The sequence below is a fragment of the Triticum urartu genome, chromosome 1, assembly GCF_003073215.2.
Source record: "Triticum urartu cultivar G1812 chromosome 1, Tu2.1, whole genome shotgun sequence".
NCBI lineage: Eukaryota > Viridiplantae > Streptophyta > Magnoliopsida > Poales > Poaceae > Triticum > Triticum urartu.
Window position 1 is genome coordinate 525884941 of NC_053022.1, and position 23557 is coordinate 525908497.

The 23557-nt window shown below is 44.6% G+C and overlaps 1 pseudogene; it reads left to right on the plus strand.

The window, feature by feature from the left end:
• Positions 1 to 9971, plus strand: part of LOC125533049 — a 27031-nt pseudogene extending 17060 nt beyond the window's left edge.
• Positions 9972 to 23557: the final 13586 nt, after the last annotated feature.

Sequence of the window (23557 nt, forward strand, 5' to 3'; positions counted from 1 at the left end):
GGATGCTTGATACGTCTCCAACATATCTATAATTTTTGATTGCTCCATGCTATGTTATCTACTGTTTTGGGCAATATTGGGCTTTAATATCCACTTTTATATTATTTTTGGGACTAACCTATTAACCGGAGGCCCAGCCCAGAATTGCTGTTTTTTGCCTATTTCAGTGTTTCGAAGAAAAGGAATATCAAACGGAGTCGAAACGGAACGAAATCAACTGGAGAAGTTATTTTTGGAAGGAAAGCTACGGGATGGACTTGAACCCCATGTCAGGAGCCAAGGGAGGTGCTCACGAGGGTGGGGGTGCCCCCCCTAGGGCGCGCCCCCTGCCTCATGGGGCCCCCGAAGCTCCACTAACGTACTTCCTGCACCCATATATACTCACGTACACTAAAACTTCCAGAACAGACAATAGATCGGGAGTTCCGCCACCAGAAGCCTCCGTAGCCACCGAAAACCAATCTAGACCCGTTCCGGCACCCTGCCGAAGGGGGCAATCCTTCTCCGGTGGCCATCCTCATCATCCCGGTGCTCTCCATGATGAGTAGGGAGTACTTCTCCCTCGGGGCTGAGGGTATGTACTAGTAGCTATGTGTTTGATCTCTCTCTCTCTCGTGTTCTTGAGGTGATACGATCTTGATGTATCGCGAGCTTTGCTATTATAGTTGGATCCTATGATGTTTTCTCCCCCCTCTACTCTCTTGTAATGGATTGAGTTTCCCCTTTGAAGTTATCTTATCGGATTGAGTCTTTAAAGATTTGAGAACACTTGATGTATGTCTTGCCGTGCGTATCTGTGGTGACAATGGGATATCACGTGATTCACTTGATGTATGTTTTGGTGATCAACTTGCGGGTTCCTCCCATGAACCTATGCATAGGGGTTGGCACACGTTTTCATCGTGATTCTCTGGTAGAACTTTGGGGCACTCTTTGAGGTTCTATGTGTTGGTTGAATAGATGAATCTGAGATTGTGTGATGCATATCGTATAATCATACCCACGGATACTTGAGGTGACATTGGAGTATCTAGGTGACATTAGGGTTTTGGTTGATTTGTGTCTTAATGTGTTATTCTAGTACGAACTCTAGGGCTGTTTGTGACACTTATAGGAATAGCCCAACGGATTGATTGGAAAGAATAACTTTGAGGTGGTTTCGTACCCTACCATAATCTCTTCGTTTGTTCTCCGCTATTAGTGACTTTGGAGTGACTCTTTGTTGCATGTTGAGGGATAGTTATATTATCCAATTATGTTATTATTGTTGAGGGAACTTGCACTAGCGAAAGTATGAACCCTAGGCCTTGTTTTCTAGCATTGCAATACCGTTTACGCTCACTTTTATCATTAGTTACCTTGCTGTTTTTATAATTTCAGATTACAAATACCTTTATCTACTATCCATATACCACTTGTATCACCATATCTTCGCCGAACTAGTGCACCTATGCAATTTACCATTGTATTGGGTGTGTTGGGGACACAAGAGACTCTTTGTTATTTGGTTGCAGGGTTGCTTGAGAGATACCATCTTCATCCTACGCCTCCTATGGATTGATAAACCTTAGGAGGGAAAATTGCTACTGTCCTACAAACCTCTGCACTTGGAGGCCCAACAACGTCTACAAGAAGAAGGTTGTGTCATAGACATCAATGGAAGCAAGAGGCAAGTGAAAAACAGGCGAATGGAAAAGAAGGCGAATAAAATGGCAAGGGTGAAGTGGGGGAGAGGAAAATGAGAGGCAAATGGTAAATAATGTAATGCGAGGGATAAGAGTTTATGATGGGTACTTGGTATGTCTTGACTTGTCGTAGATCTCCCCGGCAACGACGCTAGAAATCCTCTTGCTTCCTCTTGAGGACTACGTTGGTTTTCCCTTGAAGAGGAAACGGTGATGCAACAAAGTAGCGTAAGTATTTCCCTCAATTTTTGAGAACCAACGTATCAATCCAGTAGGAGAGTACACGCAAGTCCCTCGTACCTATACAAACAAATAAGAACCTCGCAACCAACGCGATAAAGGGGTTGTCAATCCCTTCACGGTCACTTACGAGAGTGAGATCTGATAGAGATGATAATGATAAGATAAATATTTTTGGTATTTTTATGATATAGATTACAAAATAAAATAGATTGGAAACTTATGTGATAAAAGATAGACCCGGGGGCTTCTCTCAAGATAGCATTAGTATTATGGCTGGTGAACAAATTATTGTCGAACAATTGATAGAAAAGTGAATAATTATGAGAATATCTAGGCATGATCATGTATATAGGCATCACGTCCGCGACAAGTGGACCGAGACGATTCTGCATCTACTACTATTACTCCACACATCGACCGCTATCCAGCATGCATCTAGAGTATTAAGTTCGTAAGAACAGAGTAATGCATTAGGCAAGATGACATGATGTAGAGGGATAAACTCAAGCAATATGATATAAACCTCATCTTTTTATCCTCGATGGCAACAATACAATACGTGCCTTGCTGTCACTGGGAAAGGACACCGCAAGATTGAACCCAAAGCTAAGCACTTCTCCCATTGCAAGAAAGATCAATCTAGTAGGCCAAACCAAACTGATAATTCGAAGAGACCTGCAAAGATAACCAATCATACATAAAAGATTTCAGAGAAGAATCAAATATTGTTCATAGATAAAATTGACCATAAACCCACAATTCATCGGATCTCGACAAACACATCGCAAAAAGAGTTACATCAAATAGATCTCCAAGAAGATCGAGGGAACATTGTATTGAGATCCAAAGAGAGAGAAGAAGCCATCTAGCTAATAACTATGGACCCGAAGGTCTGTCGTAAACTACTCACACATCATTGGAGAGGCTATGGTGTTGATGTAGAAGCTCTCCGTGATCGATTCCCCCTCCGGCGGAGCTCCGGAAAAGGCCCCAAGATGGGATCTCTTGGGTACAGAAGGTTGCGGCGGTGGAAATAGGATTTCGTGGTGCTCCTGGTTGTTTTCGGGGTATATGGACATATATAGGAGGAAGAAGTAGGTCGGTGGAGCTACGAGGGGCCCACGAGGGTGGGAGGTGAGCCCAGGGGGGCAGGCACGCCTCCCTACTGAGGGAGTCCTGGACTAAGGGGTCCTCCGGCGTCCGGCCTGTTAGCCATGGGCCGGACTATTGGGCTGTGAAGATACAAAGACCGAAGATTCTACCCGTGTCCGGATAGGGGCTTTCCTTGGCGTGGAAGGCAAGTCTAGCGACCAAATATGAAGATTTCCTTTATCTGTAACCGACCTTATGTAACCCTAGATCCCTCCCGTGTCTATAAACCGGAGGGCTAGGTCCGTAGACACATCCTCATAATCATAGTCAAGCTAGACTCATAGAGAGGGCCCGAACCTGGGTAAACATTGTGTCCCCTGTCTCCTGTTACCATCAACCTTAGACACACAGTTCGGGACCCCCTACCCGAGATCCGCCGGTTTTGACACCGACATTGGTGCTTTCATTGAGAGTTCCACTGTGTCGTCGTCAAAAGGGTTGATTGCTCGCCTCGTCGTCAAGGAAAATATCACCTCCGGATGAGCCCTGGCCTCAGGCCAAACCCTTTGGCTGGGCGACTTCGTCATGACCGCCCGTTCGGCCCTTAAGACGATGATACGTCTCCAACGTATCTATAATTTTTGATTGCTCCATGCTATATTATCTACTGTTTTGGACTATATTAGGCTTTATTTTCCACTTTTATATTATTTTTGGGACTAACCTATTAACCGGAGGCCCAGCCCAGAATTGCTGTTTTTGCCTGTTTTAGGGTTTTGGAGAAACATAATATCAAACGGAGTCCAAACAGAATGAAACCTTCGGGAACGTGATTTTCTCATCAGATAAGACCCAGGAGACTTGGACCCTCCGTCAAGAAAGCCACAAGGCGGTCACGAGGGTGGAGGGCGCCCCCCCTAGGGCGCGCCCCCTGCCTCGTGGGCCTCTCGAAGCTCCACCGACGTACTTCTTCCTCCTATATATATCCACGTACCCCCAAACGATCAGAACAGGAGTCAAAAACCTAATTCCACCGCCGCAACTTTCTGTATCCACGAGATCCCATCTTGGGGCCTGTTCTGGAGCTCCGCTGGAAGAGGGCCGTCATCACGGAGGGCTTCTACATCATCCTAGCCCCTCCGATGAAGTGTGAGTAGTTTACCTCAGACCTTCGGGTCCATAGTTAGTAGCTAGATGGCTTCTTCTCTCTCTTTGAATCTCAATACAAAGTTCTCCCCCTCTCTTGTGGAGATCTATACAATGTAATCTTCTTTTTGCGGTGTGTTTGTTGAGATCGATGAATTGTGGGTTTATGATCAAGTCTATCTATGAATAATATTTGAATCTTCTCTGAATTCTTTTATGCATGATTGGTTATCTTTGCAAGTTTCTTTGAATTATCTGTTTGGTTTGGCCAACTAGATTGGTAGTTCCTGCCATGGGAGAAGTGCTTAGCTTTGGGTTCGATCTTGCGGTGTCCTTACCCAGTGACAGAAGGGGCAGCAAGGCACGTATTGTATCGTTGCCATCGAGGATAACAAGATGGGGTTTATTTCATATTGCATGAATTTATCTCTCTACATCATGTCATCTTGCTTAAGGCGTTACTCTGTTTTTAACTTAATACTCTAGATGCAAGCTGGATAGCGGTCGATGAGTGGAGTAATAGTAGTAGATGCAGAATCGTTTCGATCTACTTGTCACGGACGTGATGCCTATATACATGACCATGCCTAGATATTCTCATAATTATGCACAATTCTATCAATTGCTCAACAGTAATTTGTTCACCCACCGTAGAATACTTATGCTCTTGAGAGAAGCCACTAGTGAAACCTATGGCCCCTGGGTCTCTTTTTCATCATATCAATCTCCATCACTTTATTATTGCTTTGCTTTTACTTTGCTTTTACTTTTTACTTTGCATCTCTATACCAAAAATACCAAAAATATTATTTATCATCTCTATCAGATCTCACTTTCGTAAGTGACCGTGAAGGGATTGACAACCCCTAAGCGCGTTGGTTGCGTTGAGCTATTTTTTTTGTGTAGGTACGAGGGACTTGTGCATGGCCTCCTACTGGATTAATACCTTGGTTCTCAAAAATTGAGGGAAATACTTACGCTGTTGTGGAATTGTCACGGCAGATGTCCTAGTGTCAGGACTTAGTCGCGAGGCCAATGCATCTATGTGGTAGCTTGAGAGGGGTTGAGCGGAATCGAGAGACGAAACATAAGACAAGGAGTTAGACAGCTTCGGGCCCCGGGAAACATCATCCGGTAATAACCCTACATGCTGTTTGTGGCTAGATCTCATTATGCTCATGAGAGAGTCGCCGCATAAGCCGACTCCCCCTTTGTGTCTGGCCCTAGAGATTATTTTCTCTCCCCCTTTGGGGAGCCCTGCCCCTCCTTATATATGTTGAAGGGGCGGGTTACATGTGGAGTCCTAGTAGGACTAGGACTAGTTTATCCTTTCTCACAAGTTGAATACAAGTCCGGGTCTTGCTTCCTCATGAAGGAAATATTCGTCATCCCTTTCCTCTTAAGCCGGCCCACCAGAGTATAAGCCGGCCCGCTAGGCCTTGGGCCTTGTCGTTCGTCCGATCCGCCTGCCGGGTCTCCAGTGAGTCACAATGTCCAGGCGGGTTACATGTAAACCGCCATGTCTGCGCGGATCGCCAGTGAGTTGCCAAGCTCCAGCAAGGTCTCTGGTGAGTCGGCAAGCCCGGCCGGGTCATGATTCCGGCCGGGTCATACCGTGGGGTATATCCCCGACATTAGCCCCCCAGTTTAATTTGGATTTATCCATGTTAAACTGATCGTGTAAAATAAACACAAGAACAAACTTGATAGGTTGTGCTCTGGGTTAATATTTTCCTGAACCGGCACCTGATCATCTTTAAGTCCTTGTCATTTCCTCCTGGATGCATACTCAAAGATCTTATAACAAATCTCTTTTAACAGATATGTCCAAACCTTGCTGATGCAAAAATCCAGATACTTCTTTTGAGAAATCCGGGTCAATAGACCAGCTTCAGAGCCAATTTGCGGACATTGGTATCTTATAGAGAAATATTGTAATAAATAATCCACTTGAATCGGCTTCCAAAGCGCCGGTTTAAAAGATATTGGTAATGAAAAAACTCATCTGACTTTCAACCGGCTTGTAGAACTTGCCGGTTTATCATTGCCAAAATATCCGGTTTGTAAATATTGATAGCACCGGGTCATAGTTATTGGTGACGCCGGGTCAATCTGATTTACTCAAAACTGAGAATTTGAAGATTTTTTCTCCCCTATATCCATATTACCTGTAGCCCACAAGTCTTGAGCAGAAACAAAGTGATGACTTAAGACTTGCTTCAATATAAATACTGCCACTTTGAAGAAATCTATGTTGTTCATCTTAGTCACTAGTAAAGACTGAATACTCCATATATGTAGCCTCCAAGTGCCGGGTTGTCATGCTTGTAGCAACCTGGGACTCGTAATTTCCTTATACTCATAAAAAACTATAACCAGTGTAGCCCCCAAGGGCCGGGTCATTATGCAATAATGAGCAGGGACTTTATAAATATGATCATATAGACTTGAACAACAACGTGTAGCCCCCAAGGGCTGGCTCAATAAGATAATATTGAGCTAGGACTTTATATATACTTCTTTTGAAAAGAACATCATATAATGTAACCCCCATCATGGGGCTTGAATCCACGTCCACAAGGTTAAGAGCTCTGTGCTTTACCAACTGAGCAGTGGACCCTTCAATATAATGGAATAAAACTTGTGTATCTTGAATTGTTGACAGGAGCAATTGGTAGCCCCCAAGGGCCGGCTCATTATGATGTGATGAGCTGGTTCTTCAATAAGGCCAGTAAAATTGTCTTCGCATTAGCCCCCAAGTGCCATGGTGCATGCTGGCAGTGACATGGGGCTTGCATATTTGATGTGATCTCAAACTGAATAATGTAGCCCCCAAGTGTCGGGTCGTAAGCCTGCAGCGACTCGGGACTATTCCTTTCATTGTAGAATAAATTATATCCATTGATAAAATAATAGCCAATGCGCTGAAGCGACTTTGAAAACCTCAATTATAATATTAGTTGCTGATAACCATAATAAAAATCCAGCCATGTTGGCTATTAAAGATTTGAATAACCCAGTTTGAAAACCTCAATCATAATGAAAATCCAGCCAAGTTTGGCTATTTAAAGATTCAAATACCTTATCTGTTGACAAGTAAATCCGGAGTTTTTAAATACCCGGCGGCTCTTGGCCGATGGCGATTTAACACGCCTCCATATTGTAAGCCGGAATTTTTATAACCCGACGGCTTATAGCCTTTGAGAAAATCAAGAATTGATAACCCTTTTGAAACATCAATTTTGATGATGAGCTCGAACTTAATCATTTATATAAGTCATAGTTCTGCAAATCCTGTATAGAGTTTAAACAACATATGCCCTGGCGACTTAATGTCAAAAGCCAGGGCTGGCTTAAACATAATCATGTATAAACAATATTATACCTGTGATATTGAATCGTACTGCTGGCTTATGATACCTGTGCAGTAAGGGTGATAACCCAATCTTTAGAAGCCAAAACTTCCAAATGTTTATGGTTGACATATGGTGGCGACTTATCATAAAAAGTCGAGTCGGGTAATAGAAACCACACATATATGCTTCAGATATGAGCAAAAAATATCAAAACCCAAAAGATTGTTTGAAAAAACTTAAACCAAAATAAAAATCGAGGTTTCTGATTCGAATACGATCAGTAAACCGTTCCAAAGGGGTTAAGCTAGGATTCGAATACGATCATGTAGCCCCCAGTGGCTTTGGCATTGCGCCGATCAAAAGGGTACCGACAGCTATGTTCTCTTTGGTTCGAATACGACCTATGTTTGAACAGGAAGCCCCCAAATGACCTTGAGAGGTTTTTAACGACCCTGATTCGAATACGATCCAAGTTGGACCCAAAAGGGGTTAAGCTATGATTCAGATACGATCAAGAAGCCCCCTAGTGAGTTTGGCTTTGCGCCGATCAAAAGGTTTACGACAGCTATGTTCTCTTTGGTTCGAATACGACCTATGTTTGAACAGGAAGCCCCCAAGTGATCATAATAAGGTAAGCCGTAAGGCAGGATACCCATGTTTGAACCGCGCATCATGGCAGCAAGTTCTCTTTGGCAACCTTTAATTTTTCTGAGAACTCGAATCTTGCGAGAGATTAATTCTTTTTGAACCGGAACTTTAAACCGGATTTGAAAGCTTCAAAACTTTGTGGGAGACAGATTGTCCTTGAGCCGGATGTTTGAACCGGATTTGAGAGCTTAAAAGCTTTGTAAGAGACAAATTTACCTTGAGCCGGATGTTTGTACCGGATTTGAGAGCTTAAAAGCTTTGTAAGAGACAAATTTACCTTGAGCCGGATGTTTGAACCGGATTTGAGAACTTCAAAGCTTTGCGGGAGAGAGATGTCTCTTGAACCGGATTTTAAACCAGAATCTTTATTTTGAACCGACAATTTTCTGACGGCCTTTAAATTTTCATCAATATGGCGGTGTCCTCCGGAACCGGGTTATCATTCCCTCCAATGACCCAGAGTTCCCGAGTCATGTCATTGTAGCCCCCGAGTCTTAAGACTACTCAAGGAGTTGGCTTGAGGCTCTCCATATTTGACCGTGATATAAACCGGTATGAATCCTGCATGGGACAACTTGCAAACCGGAGTAATTGCTCTTTTAAAGAAAGCAATATATAATATATAAAAATATGCTGGATGGATTTCACCTGATGCGTCAGGTCAGCAATTATCACTGCGGAGAGGATGATCACCATGGTGAAACTGAAATCAACCACAGCCGAGCCGGCCGCGGGAGCAGACAGATGAGTCGGCTGTGACGTTTTTAAGCCGATGCGAACAGGCGACTCAATCGCAAGCGCGATAAGCCACGCGGACGGCGAGTCAATCACGAACGCTGTCCCAGCCAGTTGATGTAGATCGAGCCGCACGGGCGGCGGCTTGCGCACACCCGTTCAACGGCGAGGAGGTGCGGATGCCAGTGTATGATGATGCTAACGCGCACTCCATAGGCACAACATGGCACCATCTTTGTAATAAACAATTGTCCCGCGCAAAAATATTACCTGCCAGAGTAATTGTTTCTGGGTGAAATATGTATGAAAATAGATAGAATAAATAGCACCTGATATTTTTGTCAAATAAACAAGGATGCTGGTGTTGGATGAATTTTCCGTTAGCCTTGCATGGTATAGATGTTTGCACAGCCTTCAGCGTCAACGTATGTTGGACTGCAAACTCTCGAGCCCTTCACGCGTTCATCAGATACCGTCGTGTAGACGGATGCCATAACGGCGTCTGACCACAATAAGTCTAGCGTCGTCGCTATGGCACTGGGTAATTTTTCTTGAACGGACAGCTGTACTCAGATGGACAGATCTTCACATGTAGGAGCCACACAATTCATCAAGCCTTGGTTTTGATGATGGTCACGTACGCATGTAGTCTTAAAGCAAGGAGATCCCTTGACTTGGACCACCGCATGGAATACTTAAGTGATTTCCCTCATGCTATATGCCCCCGTGTCAGTGGAGAACTCTGCCATGTGCCTTGGTATTTCCTTTTATCCACCGTAAAATTTATCCACATAGCTTGTTTTGTGAGGACGTAAAACAAACAGCATCCGATCAAACCAGGAGCTGTAATGGCAGGAGCAATTTCAACTACAAAACCATGAAGAATTTTGAATGTTCTTCCAAGGGTCTAAGCAGTTGTGTCTTTCACATCTGGTGACTGTGTTGCTTCACAGACGACTCTCATGATATAATCACGCTTCATGTCATTGGGGACATTAACCTGAACAATTGCTGCAGAAAAACAACAGCAACCAGCAAGTACACCGGCGTTGACCCATCGTCATAGCAGGCCCGCAACTCTCCCAGGGAGTAAGAACCATGCAAGAGACATGTACCAAAATGGGCAGTAACGCCTGACCCACAACTCACCCATGGAGCCACGCAGTTACGGGCCGTAGCGGCGGGTTGGAGGCAACGTTGACGAGGCCGGTGGCGGCTCATAGGTGCTTGGCGTCCGGCGGCTCAACAATTTGGAGGCGAGGGGAGCAAAGGCGGCTCCGAACAATGGGGCAGTAGGGTGGCTTGTGGCAGCGAGGCCACAACGGCGACTCGGACGAGGCCAGCGGCTCAACAGCTTGAAGGCGAGGCCGGAGCGGCTTAGGAGCCATCGGGAGACCAGCGCGGGCGGCCTGCAGGTGCAGCAGCGGCAGGGCGCAAGCGGGAGGCCCGACCCAAGGTAGCGGAGGCGATGTGTTGGGTTGGCCTGACCCGGCAACAGAAGTGCATAGGGCGGGTCAACTTCATGGGCTGGCGATGCGGCGAGTCACCGCAGCGGCGGGCGGCTCACAGCATCAGTCGGCCCTGGGTGTAGGCGGCTCGGCGGTGGCCACGGTAGTAACAACTTGAAGCGGAAACACACCGGCAGAAGCGTGCAGCTCGACGCGAGGTCCGCGCGGGGGCGGCTCGGAACGTGGTCACGGCAGCAGAGACCGAATCCAATCCCCGTCCCTGTCCTTGTCCGGGCCGTTCCTAGTTTGATTTCCACGTGCTGTCTTCCAGATCGCCTTTTTGATCCAATCCATCGAAACATTACCGGACTCTGCTCGTCCAAAGTTATCTAAAGCACCATCCTAGTCAGTTTATGCGCCTGCATCTGGTGACTCTTGGAGTGGCAGTAAAAATTGAAGACCAAACAGTAGCTTCACGTAATCCGTACTAGTAGTACTACTACTAATTGAAGTAGTACATGATGTTTCCTTATATTTGACCCGGTCTGCACGTAGTAAACCATGGATGATTCCTTTTGGGAGATTCTTCTGATCTGACATGTACCAGCAGTAGCAGTAATTCAGGTCCAGGGTACTTGTCCGTGGATGGTTGTGTCCCCTTGACTGGCCACGCGCGGCTGCAGCGAATTTTGCCTCCGATTGGTCTCGGCGACTTTGTAGGACAGCGCAGCGGAAATCGATCTGGACAGACCGCCTGGTCGCGTGCGGCCCCGCGTGCAACCCTAAGTCTTTCATCTCCGATCTCGTACTATCAGCTCCGAGGTTAACCATGACACTGGTCACAAAACAATGAAGTTACCGGCTCTGTCCGAGGGGTTATCTTACGCACTTTCCGTGGCGCTTTTTCTTCCGATCAATCGCGAGCTCCACGATCCCTGAAAAGTTCCCTTCAAGAACTCATCACCATCATACACGGGTCTCACGGTGGGCGCCAACTGTCGTGGAATTGTCACGGTAGATGTCCTAGTGTCAGGATTTAGTCACGAGGCCAACGCATCTATGTGGTAGATTGAGAGGGATTGAGCGGAATCGAGAGACGAAACATAAGACAACGAGTTAGACAGCTTCGGGCCCTGGGAAACATCATCCGGTAATAACCCTACATGCTGTTTGTGGCTAGATCTCATTATGCTCATGAGAGAGTCGCCGCATAAGCCAGCTCCCCCTTTGTGTCTGGCCCTAGAGATTATTTTCTCTCCCCCTTTGGGGAGCCCTGCCCCTCCTTATATATGTTGAAGGGGCGGTTTAATGTGGATTCCTAGTAGGACTAGGACTAGTCTATCCTTCGTGAAGGAAATATTCGTCATCCCTTTCCTCTTAAGCCGGCCCACCAGAGTATAAGCCGGCCCGCTAGGCCTTGGGCCTTGTCATCCGTCCGATCTGCCCGCCGGTCTCAAGTGAGTCACAATGTCCAGGCGGGTTACATGTAAACCGCCATGTCCGGGCGGGTCGCCAGTGAGTTGCCAAGCTCCAGCCAGGTCTCTGGTGAGTCGCCAAACCCGGCCGGGTCATACCGTGGGGTATATCCCCGACATACGCTACTTTGCTGCATCATCCTCTCCTCTTCGGGGAAATCCAACGCAATGCTCAAGAGGTAGCAAGAAGAATTTCTGGCGCTGTTGCCAGGGAGCCTGCGCAAAAGTCAACATACCAAGTACCCATCACAATCCCTATCTCCCGCATTATATTATTTGTCATTTGCCTCTCGTTTTTCTCTCCCCCCACTTCACCCTTGCCGTTTTATTCGCCATCTCTCTCTATCCTCCCCCTCTCTCTCTATTTGCCTCTTTTGCCCGTTTGCTTTTGTTTGCTTGTGTGTTAGTTTGCTCGCTTGTCGTCATGGCTAGTCCCATATCTTCTCCGTTGTCTCCCGAAAATGAAGTTCTAAATTTTAAACAAAGGGAAGGAGAAAATCTAAAAGATGCTTGGTATAGAATTTGCAATGCTCAAAATAGATCTACCAGGAAGCAATCTACTTCAGTTCTTCTTCGCAATTTTTATGTAGGTGCTAATCCTTGGTATAGATATATCCTTGATACCATTACCGGAGGGAATTTTTTGGGTAGCCATACTTTTGATTCTTATAATGCTATGTTAGATTTATTTGGCTCACCACCTCTTTTGGTTAATGGGACTATGTTAACTTTTGAGCATGTTATGAAAAGACTTGAAATTATTGAAATAAAGTTGCTACTATTGAATTAATTGAAAATCTAGATAAAAAGATCCACAATCAAATTACCCAATACGGATCTAAGGTAGGAATGACTTTGAAAAATATTAAGGAAAAGGAACCCATAGTTAATGAGAAAATAAACTTAGATTCTACTAGAATCGATAAACTTGAGGGTATCATTAAGAACTTGGGAACCGTTTTTTCTTCCGTAAAGAATACTCCTAGTCCTCCTACTAAAATTGCCAAGCTTATGTATGTTCCTAAAAATAAGGGTGAATCATCTAGTAAGGAAACTGCGGATCTTAAATCTATAAGTATTCATCCCAATCTTTTTGCTATCATTAAGGAACCAATTGCTACAAATGAATTTTTCGATCTTGTGCCTAAGAGTTTGATAATCACTAGAAAGAAAGAAATTCCTAAGGGAGATAGATGCCTCATTAAAGAATTGCCTACCAAATATGGCAATACCTAAATTTATTCTTGCTTGTTATGCCTAGCTAGGGGCGTTAAACGATAGCGCTTGTTGGGAGGCAACCCAATTTTATTTTTATTCTTTGCTTTTTGCTCCTGTTTAGTAATAAAGAAATTATTTAGCCTCTGTTTTGATTGTGTTTTTTGTGTTTAATTAGTGTTTGTGCCAAGTAGAACCGTTGGGAAGACTTAGGAAAAGTCTTGTTGAACTTGCTGTAAAAAACAGAAACTTTAGCGCTCACGAGAACTGCTTCCATTTTTATTTGGAGAGTGGTATTTAGTTAATTCTTTTTGAAGATGATTAATAGATAAATTCCTCACGTCCAGCAATTTATTTTAGAATTTTTGGGGTTCCAGATCTTGCGCTAGCTACAGAATACTACAAACTGTTCTGTTTTTGACAGATTCTGTTTTCCGTGTGTTGTTTGCTTATTTTGATGAATCTATGGATAGTAAAATAGTTTATAATCCATAGAGAAGTTGCAATACAGTAGGTATAACACCAATATAAATAAAGAATGAGTTCATTACAGTACCTTGAAGTGGTCTTTTGTTTTCTTTCGCTAACGGAGCTCACGAGTTTTCTACTTTAAGTTTTGTGTTGTGAAGTTTTCAAGTTTTGGGTAAAGATTTGATGGATTATGGAACCAGGAGTGGCAAGAGCCTAAGCTTGGGGATGCCCATGGCACCCCCAAGATAATATAAGGACACATAAAAGCCAAAGCTTGGGGATGCCCCGGAAGGCATCCCCTCTTTTTCGTCTACTTCTATCGGTAACTTTACTTGGAGCTATATTTTTATTCACCACATGATATGTGTTTTGCTTGGAGCGTCTTTTATGACTTGAGTCTTTTCTTGTTAGTTTACCACAATCATCCTTTCTGTACATACCTTTTGAGAGAGCCATACATGATTTGGAATTTGTTAGAATACTCTATGTGCTTCACTTATATCTTTTGAGCTTTATAATTTTGCTCTAGTGCTTCTCTTATATCTTTTAGAGCACGGTGGTGGATTTGTTTTATAGAAACTATTGATCTCTCATGCTTCACTTAGATTATTTTGAGAGTCTTATTAGCATGGTAATTTGCTTAAAATCCTAATATGCTTGGTATGCAAGATTAATAATAAAACTTTCGTATGAGTGTGTTGAATACTAAGAAAAGTTTGATGCTTGATGAATGTTTTGAGATATGGAGGTAATAATATCAAAGTCATGCTAGTTGAGTAGTTGTGAAATTGAGAAATACTTGTGTTGAACTTTGCAAGTCCCATAGCATGCACGTATGGTAAACGTTATGCAACAAATTTGAAACATGAGGTGCTATTTGATTGTCTTCCTTATGAGTGGCGGTCGGGGACGAGCGATGGTCTTTTCCTACCAATCTATCCCCCTAGGAGCATGCGCGTAGTGCCGAGGTTTTTGATGACTTGTAGATTTTTGCATTAATTATGTGAGTTCTTTATGACTAATGTTAAGTCCATGGATTATACGCACTCTCACCCTTCCATCCTTGCTAGCCTCTTCGGTACCGTGCATTGCCCTTTCTCACATTGAGAGTTGGTGCAAACTTCGCCGGTGCATCCAAACCCCATGATATGATACGCTCTTTCACACATAAACCTCCTTATATCTTCCTCAAAACAGCACCATACCTACCTATTATGGCAGTTCCATAGCCATTTCGAGATATATTGCCATGCAACTTTTCATCATTCCGTTCATCATGACACATTCATCATTGTCATAATGCTTAGCATGATCATGTAGTTGACATAGTATTTGTGGCAAAGCCACCGTTCATAATTCTTTCGTACATGTCACTCTTGGTTCATTGCATATCCCGGTACACCGCCGGAGGCATTCATATAGAGTCATCTTTGTTCTAGTATCGAGTTGTAATCATTGAGTTGTAAATAAATAGAAGTGTGATGATCATCATTATTAGAGCATTGTCCCAAGTGAGGAATAAATAAATAAAAGGCCAAAAAAAGAGAACGCCCAAAAAAGAAAGGCCATAAAAAAAGAAGAAAAGGCCCAAAAAATGAGAGAAAAAGAGAGAAGGGACAATGTTACTATCCTTTTACCACACTTGTGCTTCAAAGTAGCACCATGATCTTCATAGTAGAGAATATCTCATGTTATCACTTTCATATACTAGTGGGAATTTTTCATTATAGAACTTGACTTGTATATTCCAACAATGGGCCTCCTCAAGTGCCCTAGGTCTTCGTGAGCAAGCAAGTTGGATGCACACCCACTAGTTTCTTTTGTTGAGCTTTCATACATTTATAGCTCTAGTGCATCCGTTGCATGGCAATCCCTACTCCTTGAATTAACATCAATCGGTGGGCATCTCCATAGCCCATTGATTAGCCTCGTTGATGTGAGACTTTCTCCTTTTTTGTCTTCTCCACATAACCCCCCTCTATTATATTCTATTCCACCCATAGTGCTCTGTCCATGGCTCGCGCTCATATATTGCATGAAAGTTTATAGGTTTGAGATTACTAAAGTTTGAAACAATTGCTTGGCTTGTCATCGGGGTTGTGCATGATGAGAGCATTCTTGTGTGACGAAAATGAAACATGACTAAACTATATGATTTTGTAGGGATGAACTTTCTTTGGCCATGTTATTCTGAGAAGACATAATTGCTTAGTTAGTATGCTTGAAGTATTATTATTTTTATGTCAATATGAAATTTTGTCTTGAATCTTTCAGATCTGAATATTCATACCACAATTAAGAAGAATTACATTAAAATTATGCCAAGTAGCACTCCACATCAAAAATTCTATTTTTATCATTTACCTACTCGAGGACGAGCAGGAATTAAGCTTGGGGATGCTTGATACGTCTCCAACGTATCTATAATTTTTGATTGCTCCATGCTATATTATCTACTGTTTTGGACTATATTGGGCTTTATTTTCCACTTTCATATTATTTTTGGGACTAACTTATTAACCTGAGGGCCAGCCCAGAATTGTTGTTTTTTGCCTGTTTTAGGGTTTCGGAGAAACATAATATCAAACGGAGTCCAAATGGAATGAAACCTTCGGGAACATGATTTTCTCATCAGATAAGGCCCAGGAGACTTGGACCCTCCGTCAGGAAAGCCACAAGGCAGTCACGAGGGTGGAGGGCGCCCCCCCTAGGGCGCGCGCCCTGCCTCGTGGGCCCCTTGAAGCTCCCCCGATGTACTTCTTCCTCCTATATATATCCACGTACCCCCAAACGATCAGAACAGGAGCCAAAAACCTAATTCCACCGCCGCAACTTTATGTATCCATGAGATCCCATCTTGGGGCCTGTTCCGGAGCTCCGCCGGAGGGGGCATCGATCACGGAGGGCTTCTACATCATCATCCAAGTCTCTCCGATGAAGTGTGAGTAGTTTACTTCAGACCTACGGGTCCATAGTTAGTAGCTAGTGTTGGGGAACGTAGCAGAATTTAAAATTTTCTATGCATCACCAAGATCAATCAATGGAGTCCTCTAGCAACGAGAGGAAAGGAGTGCATCTACATACCCTTGTAGATCGCGAGCGGAAGCGTTCAAGAGAACGGGATTGATGGAGTCGTACTCGTCGTGATCCAAATCACCGATGACCGAGCGCCGAATGGACAGCACCTCCTCGTTCAACACACGTACGGTTGGGAAGACGTCTCCTCCTTCTTGATCCAGCAAGGGGGAAGGAGAGGTTGATGGAGATCCAGCAGCACGACGGCGTGGTGGTGGAAGCAGCAGGATCTCGCCAGGGCTTCGCCAAGCTCTAATGAGAGGGAGAAGTGTTACGGGGGGAAGAGGGAGGCGCCAGGGGCTTGGGTGTGCAGCCCTCCCTCCCTCCTCCTTATATAGGGGTCCAGGGGGGCGCCGGCCCCTCTAGATCCCATCTAGATGGGGGGCAGCCAAGGGGGGTGGCTTGCCCCCCAAGCCAAGTGGGGCGCCCCCCACCCCTAGGGTTTCCAACCCTAGGCGCAGGGGGAGGCCCAAGGGGGGCGAACCAGCCCATCAGGGGTTGGTTCCCCTCCCACTTCAGCCCATGGGGCCCTCCGGGATAGGTGGCCCCACCCGGTGGACCCTCGGGACCCTTCCGGTGGTCCCGGTACAATACCGGTGACCCCCGAAACTTTCCCGGTGGCCGAAACTGGACTTCCTATATACAATTCTTCACCTCCGGACCATTCCGGAACTCCTCGTGACGTCCGGGATCTCATCTGGGACTCCGAACAACTTTCGGGTTACCGCATACTAATATCTCAACAACCCTAGCGTCACCGAACCTTAAGTGTGTAGATCCTACGGGTTCGGGAGACACGCAGACATGACCGAGACGACTCTCCGGTCAATAACCAACAGTGGGATCTGGATACCCATGTTGGCTCCCACATGCTCCTCGATGATATCATCGGATGAACCACGATGTCGAGGATTCAATCAATCTCGTATACAATTCCCTTTGTCAATCGGTACGTTACTCGCCCGAGACTCGATCGTCGGTATCCCAATACCTCGTTCAATCTCGTTACCGGCAAGTCACTTTACTCATACCGTAATGCATGATCCCGTGATCAACCACTTGGTCACATTGAGCTCATTATGATGATGCATTACCGAGTGGGCCCAGAGATACCTCTCCGTCATACGGAGTGACAAATCCCAGTCTCGATTCGTGCCAACCCAACAGACACTTTCGGAGATACCCGTAGTGCACCTTTATAGTCACCCAGTTACGTTGTGACGTTTGGCACACCCAAAGCACTCCTACGGTATCCGGGAGTTGCACAATCTCATGGTCTAAGGAAATGATACTTGACATTTGAAAAAGCTCTAGCAAACGAACTACACGATCTTGTGCTATGCTTAGGATTGGGTCTTGTCCATCACATCATTCTCCTAATGATGTGATCCCGTTATCAATGACATCTAATGTCCATAGTCAGGAAACCATGACTATCTTTTGATCAACGAGCTAGTCAACTAGAGGCTCACTAGGGACGTGTTGTGGTCTATGTATTCACACATGTATTACGATTTCTGGATAACACAATTATAGCATGAACAATAGACTATTGTCATGAACAAGGAAATATAATAATGACCATTTTATTATTGCCTCTAGGTCATATTTCCAACAGTCTCCCACTTGCACTAGAGTCAATAATCTAGTTACATTGTGATGAATCGAACACCCATAGAGTTATGGTGTTGATCATGTTTTGCTCTAGGGAGTGGTTTAGTCAACGGATCTGCTACATTCAGGTCCGTATGTACTTTACAAATATCTATGTCTCCATTTTGAACACTTTCACGAATGGAATTGAAGCGACGCTTGATATGCCTGGTCTTCCTGTGAAACCTGGCTCCTTGGCAAGGGTAATAGCTCCAGTGTTGTCATAGAAGAGAGTCATCGGGCCCGACGCATTGGGAATGACTCCTAGGTCGGTAATGAACTCCTTCACCCAGATTGCTTCTTGTGCTGCCTCCGAGGCTGCCATGTACTCCGCTTCACATGTAGATCCCGCCACAACGCTTTGCTTGCAACTGCACCAGCTTACTGCCCCACCATTCAAAATATACACGTATCCGGTTTGTGACTTGGAGTCATCCAGATCTGTGTCGAAGCTAGCATCGACGTAACCCTTTACGACGAGCTCTTCGTCACCTCTATAAACGAGAAACATATCCTTAGTCCTCTTCAGGTACTTCAGGATATTCTTGACCGTTGTCCAGTGTTCCATACCGGGATTACTTTGGTACCTTCCTACCAAACTTACGGCAAGGTTTAGATCAGGTCTGGTACACAGCATGGCATACATAATAGACCCTATGGCCGAGGCATAGGGGACGACACTCATCTTTTCACTATCTTCTGCCGTGGGCGGGCATTGAGCTGTGCTCAATTGCACACCTTGCAATACAGGCAAGAACCCCTTCTTGGACTGATCCATATTGAACTTCTTCAATATCTTGTCAAGGTACGTACTTTGTGAAAGACCAATGAGGCGTCTCGATCTATCTCTATAGATTTTGATGCCTAATATATAAGCACCTTCTCCAAGGTCCTTCATTGAAAAACACTTGTTCAAGTAGGCCTTTATGCTTTCCAAGAATTCTATATCATTTCCCATCAACAGTATGTCATCCACATACAATATGAGAAATGCTACGGAGCTCCCACTCACTTTCTTGTAAACACAGGCTTCTCCATAAGTCTGTGTAAATCCAAACGCTTTGATCATCTCATCAAATCGAATGTTCCAACTCCGAGATGCTTGCACCAGCCCATAGATTGAGCGTTGGAGCTTGCACACCTTGTTAGCATTCTTAGGATCGACAAAACCTTCCGGTTGCATCATATACAATTCTACCTTAAGAAAGCCGTTAAGGAATGCCGTTTTGACGTCCATTTGCCATATCTCATAATCATAGAATGTGGCAATTGCTAACATGATTCGGACGGATTTCAGCTTCACTACGGGTGAGAAAGTCTCATCGTAGTCAATCCCTTGAACTTGTCAATAACCCTTAGCGACGAGTCGAGCCTTGTAGATGGTCACATTACCATCTGCGTCTGTCTTCTTTTTAAAGATCCATTTATTTTCTATGGCTCGCCGATCATCGGGCAAGTCAGTCAAACTCCATACTTCGTTTTCATACATGGATCCTATCTCGGATTTCATGGCTTCTAGCCATTTGTCGGAATGTGGGCCCGCCATCGCTTCCTCATAGTTCGAAGGTTCACCGTTGTCTAACAACATGATTTCCAAGACAGGGTTGCCGTACCACTCTGGTGCGGAACGTGTCCTTGTGGACCTATGAAGTTCAGTAGCAACTTGATCTGAAGATTCATGATCATCATCATTAACTTCCTCTCTAGTCGGTGCAGGCACCTCAGGAACATTTTCCTGAGTTGCGCCACTTTCCGGTTCAAGAGGTAATACTTCATCAAGTTCTACTTTCCTCCCACTTACTTCTTTCGAGAGAAACTCTTTCTCTAGAAAGGATCCATTCTTGGCAACAAAGATCTTGCCTTCAGATCTTAGGTAGAAGGTATACCCAATAGTTTCTTTAGGGTATCCTATGAAGACGCATTTTTCCGACTTGGGTTTGAGCTTTTCAGGTTGAAGTTTCTTGACATAAGAATCGCATCCCCAAACTTTTAGAAACGACAGCTTAGGTTTCTTCCCAAACCATAATTCATACGGTGTTGTTTCAACGGATTTCGACGGAGCCCTATTTAAAGTGAATGCGGCAGTCTCTAAAGCATAGCCCCAAAATGACAACGGTAGATCGGTAAGAGACATCATAGATCGCACCATATCCAATAGAGTGCGATTACGACGTTCGGACACACCATTACGCTCAGGTGTTCCAGGCGGCGTGAGTTGTGAAACTATTTCACATTTCCTTAAGTGCATGCCAAATTCGTGACTCAAGTATTCTCCCCCACGATCTGATCGCAAGAACTTGATTTTCCTGTCACGTTGATTCTCAACCTCACTCTAAAATTCCTTGAACTTTTCAAAGGTCTCAGACTTGTGTTTCATTAAGTAGACATACCCATATCTACTCAAGTCATCAGTGAGGGTGAGAACATAACGATAGCCACCGCAAGCCTCAACACTCATTGGACCGCACACATCAGTATGTATGATTTCCAATAAGTTGGTTGCTCGCTCCATTGTTCCTGAGAACAGAGTCTTGGTCATTTTACCCATGAGGCATGGTTCGCACGTGTCAAATGATTCGTAATCAAGAGACTCCAAAAGTCCATCTGCATGGAGCCTCTTCATGCGTTTGACACCTATGTGACCAAGGCGGCATTGCCACAAGTATGTGGGACTATCATTATCAACCTTACATCTTTTGGTATTCACACTATGAATATGTGTAACATTACGCTCGAGATTCATTAAGAATAAACCATTCACCAGGGGGGCATGACCATAAAACATATCTCTCATATAAATAGAAGAACCATTATTCTCGGATTTAAATGGGTAGCCATCTCGAATTAAACGAGATCCTGATACAATGTTCATGCTCAAAGCTGGCACTAAATAACAATTATTGAGGTTTAAAACTAATCCCGTAGGTAAATGTAGAGGTGGCATGCCGACAGCGATCACATCGACCTTGGAACCATTCCCGACGCGCATCGTCACCTCGTCCTTCGCCAGTCTCCGCTTCTTCCGCAGCTCCTGCTTTGAGTTACAAATGTGAACAACTGCACCAGTATCAAATACCCAGGAGCTACTACGAGTACTGGTAAGGTACACATCAATTACATGTATATCACATATACCTTTAGTGTTGCCGGCCTTCTTGTCCGCTAAGTATTTGGGGCAGTTCCACTTCCAGTGACCACTTCCCTTGCAATAAAAACACTCAGTCTCGGGCTTGGGTTCATTCTTTGGCTTCTTCCCGGCAGCTTGCTTACCGGGCGCGGAAACCCCCTTGCCGTCCTTCTTGAAGTTCTTCTTACCCTTGCCTTTCTTAAACTTAGTGGTTTTATTCACCATCAACACTTGATGTTCCTTTTTGATCTCCACCTCCGCTGATTTCAGCATTGAATATACCTCAGGAATGGTCTTTTCCACCCCCTGCATATTGAAGTTCATCACAAAGCTCTTGTAGCTCGGTGGAAGCGACTGAAGGATTCTGTCAATGACCGCGTCATCCGGGAGATCAACTCCCAGCTGAGTCAAGCGGTTGTGCAACCCAGACATTTTGAGTATGTGCTCACTGACAGAACTATTTTCATCCATCTTACAACTGAAGAACTTGTCGGAGACTTCATATCTCTCGACCCGGGCATGAGCTTGGAAAACAATTTTCAGCTCTTCGAACATCTCATATGCTCCGTGTTGCTCAAAACGCTTTTGGAGCCCTGGTTCTAAGCTGTAAAGCATGCCGCACTAAATGAGGGAGTAATCATCAGCACGCTGCTGCCAAGCGTTCATAACGTCTTGGTTCTCTGGGATGGGTGCGTCACCTAGCAGTGCTTCTAGGACATAATCTTTCTTGGCAGCTATGAGGATGATCCTCAGGTTCCGGACCCAGTCTGTATAGTTGCTGCCATCATCTTTCAGCTTGGTTTTCTCTAGGAACGCGTTGAAGTTGAGGGCAACATTAGCGTGGGCCATTTGATCTACAAGAAATATTGTAAAGATTTTAGACTAAGTTCACGATAATTAAGTTCATCTAATCAAATTATTCAATGAACTCCCACTCAGATAGACATCCCTCTAGTCATCTAAGTGAAACATGATCCGAGTCAACTAGGTCGTGTCTGTTCATCACGTGAGACAGACTAGTCAACATCGGTGAACATCTTCATGTTGATTGTATCTTCTATACGACTCATGCTCGACCTTTCGGTCTTCCGTGTTCCGAGGCCATGTCTGTACATGCTAGGCTCGTCAAGTCAACCTAAGTGTATTACGTGTGTAAATCTGGCTTACACCCATTGTATTCGAACGTTAGAATCTATCACACCTGATCATCACGTGGTGCTTCGAAACAACGAACCTTCGCAACGGTGCACAGTTAGGGGGAACACTTTCTTGAAATTATTACGAGGGATCATCTTATTTAAGCTACCGTCGTTCTAAGCAAATAAGATGTAAAACATGATAAACATCACATGCGATCAAATAGTGACATGATATGGCCAATATCACTTTGCTCCTTATGATCTCCATCTTTGGGGCGCCATGATCATCGTCGTCACCGGCATGACACCATGATCTCCATCATCGTGTCTTCATGAAGTTGTCTCATCATCTATTACTTCTACTACTATGGCTAACGGTTTAGCAATAAAGTAAAGTAATTACATGACATTATATATTGACACGCAGGTCATAAATAAATTAAGACAACTCCTATGGCTCCTGCCGGTTGTCATACTCATCGACATGCAAGTCGTGATTCCTATTAGAAGAACATGATCAATCTCATACATCACATATATCATTCATCACATCCTTTTGGCCATATCACATCACACGGCACATGCTGCAAAAACAAGTTAGACGTCCTCTAATTGTTGTTGCAAATTTTTACGTGGCTATTATCATTGCGACTGTTGTATTTGCTTCGTCGTGGCTTGCCATTGCCGTCTCGAATTTCGGAAGTGCCCGAGTTGCTGGCGCTATTTGCTTCTACGAGCGAGCTAGCTGTCTTCTCCCGCGCAAAAGCGGGTTATTAGAGCAGTAAGGGTTGTCATGGATCTAGGTCCTTCTTGACCGAGGTGGCGTGCAAGCCATTCATCCCGGACGCTGTGTTTGAAGGCCGCAAGGGCTTCCGTGTCCGGACAGTCGATGATTTGGTTCTTTTTAACTAAGAACCTGGTCCAGAGCTTCCTTGCTGACACTCCGGGCTGCTGGACAATATTACTTAGGTCATCGGCATCCGGTGGCCGGACATATATTCCTTGGAAGTTGTTGCGAAAGGCGTCCTCCAAGTCCTCCCAGATGCCAA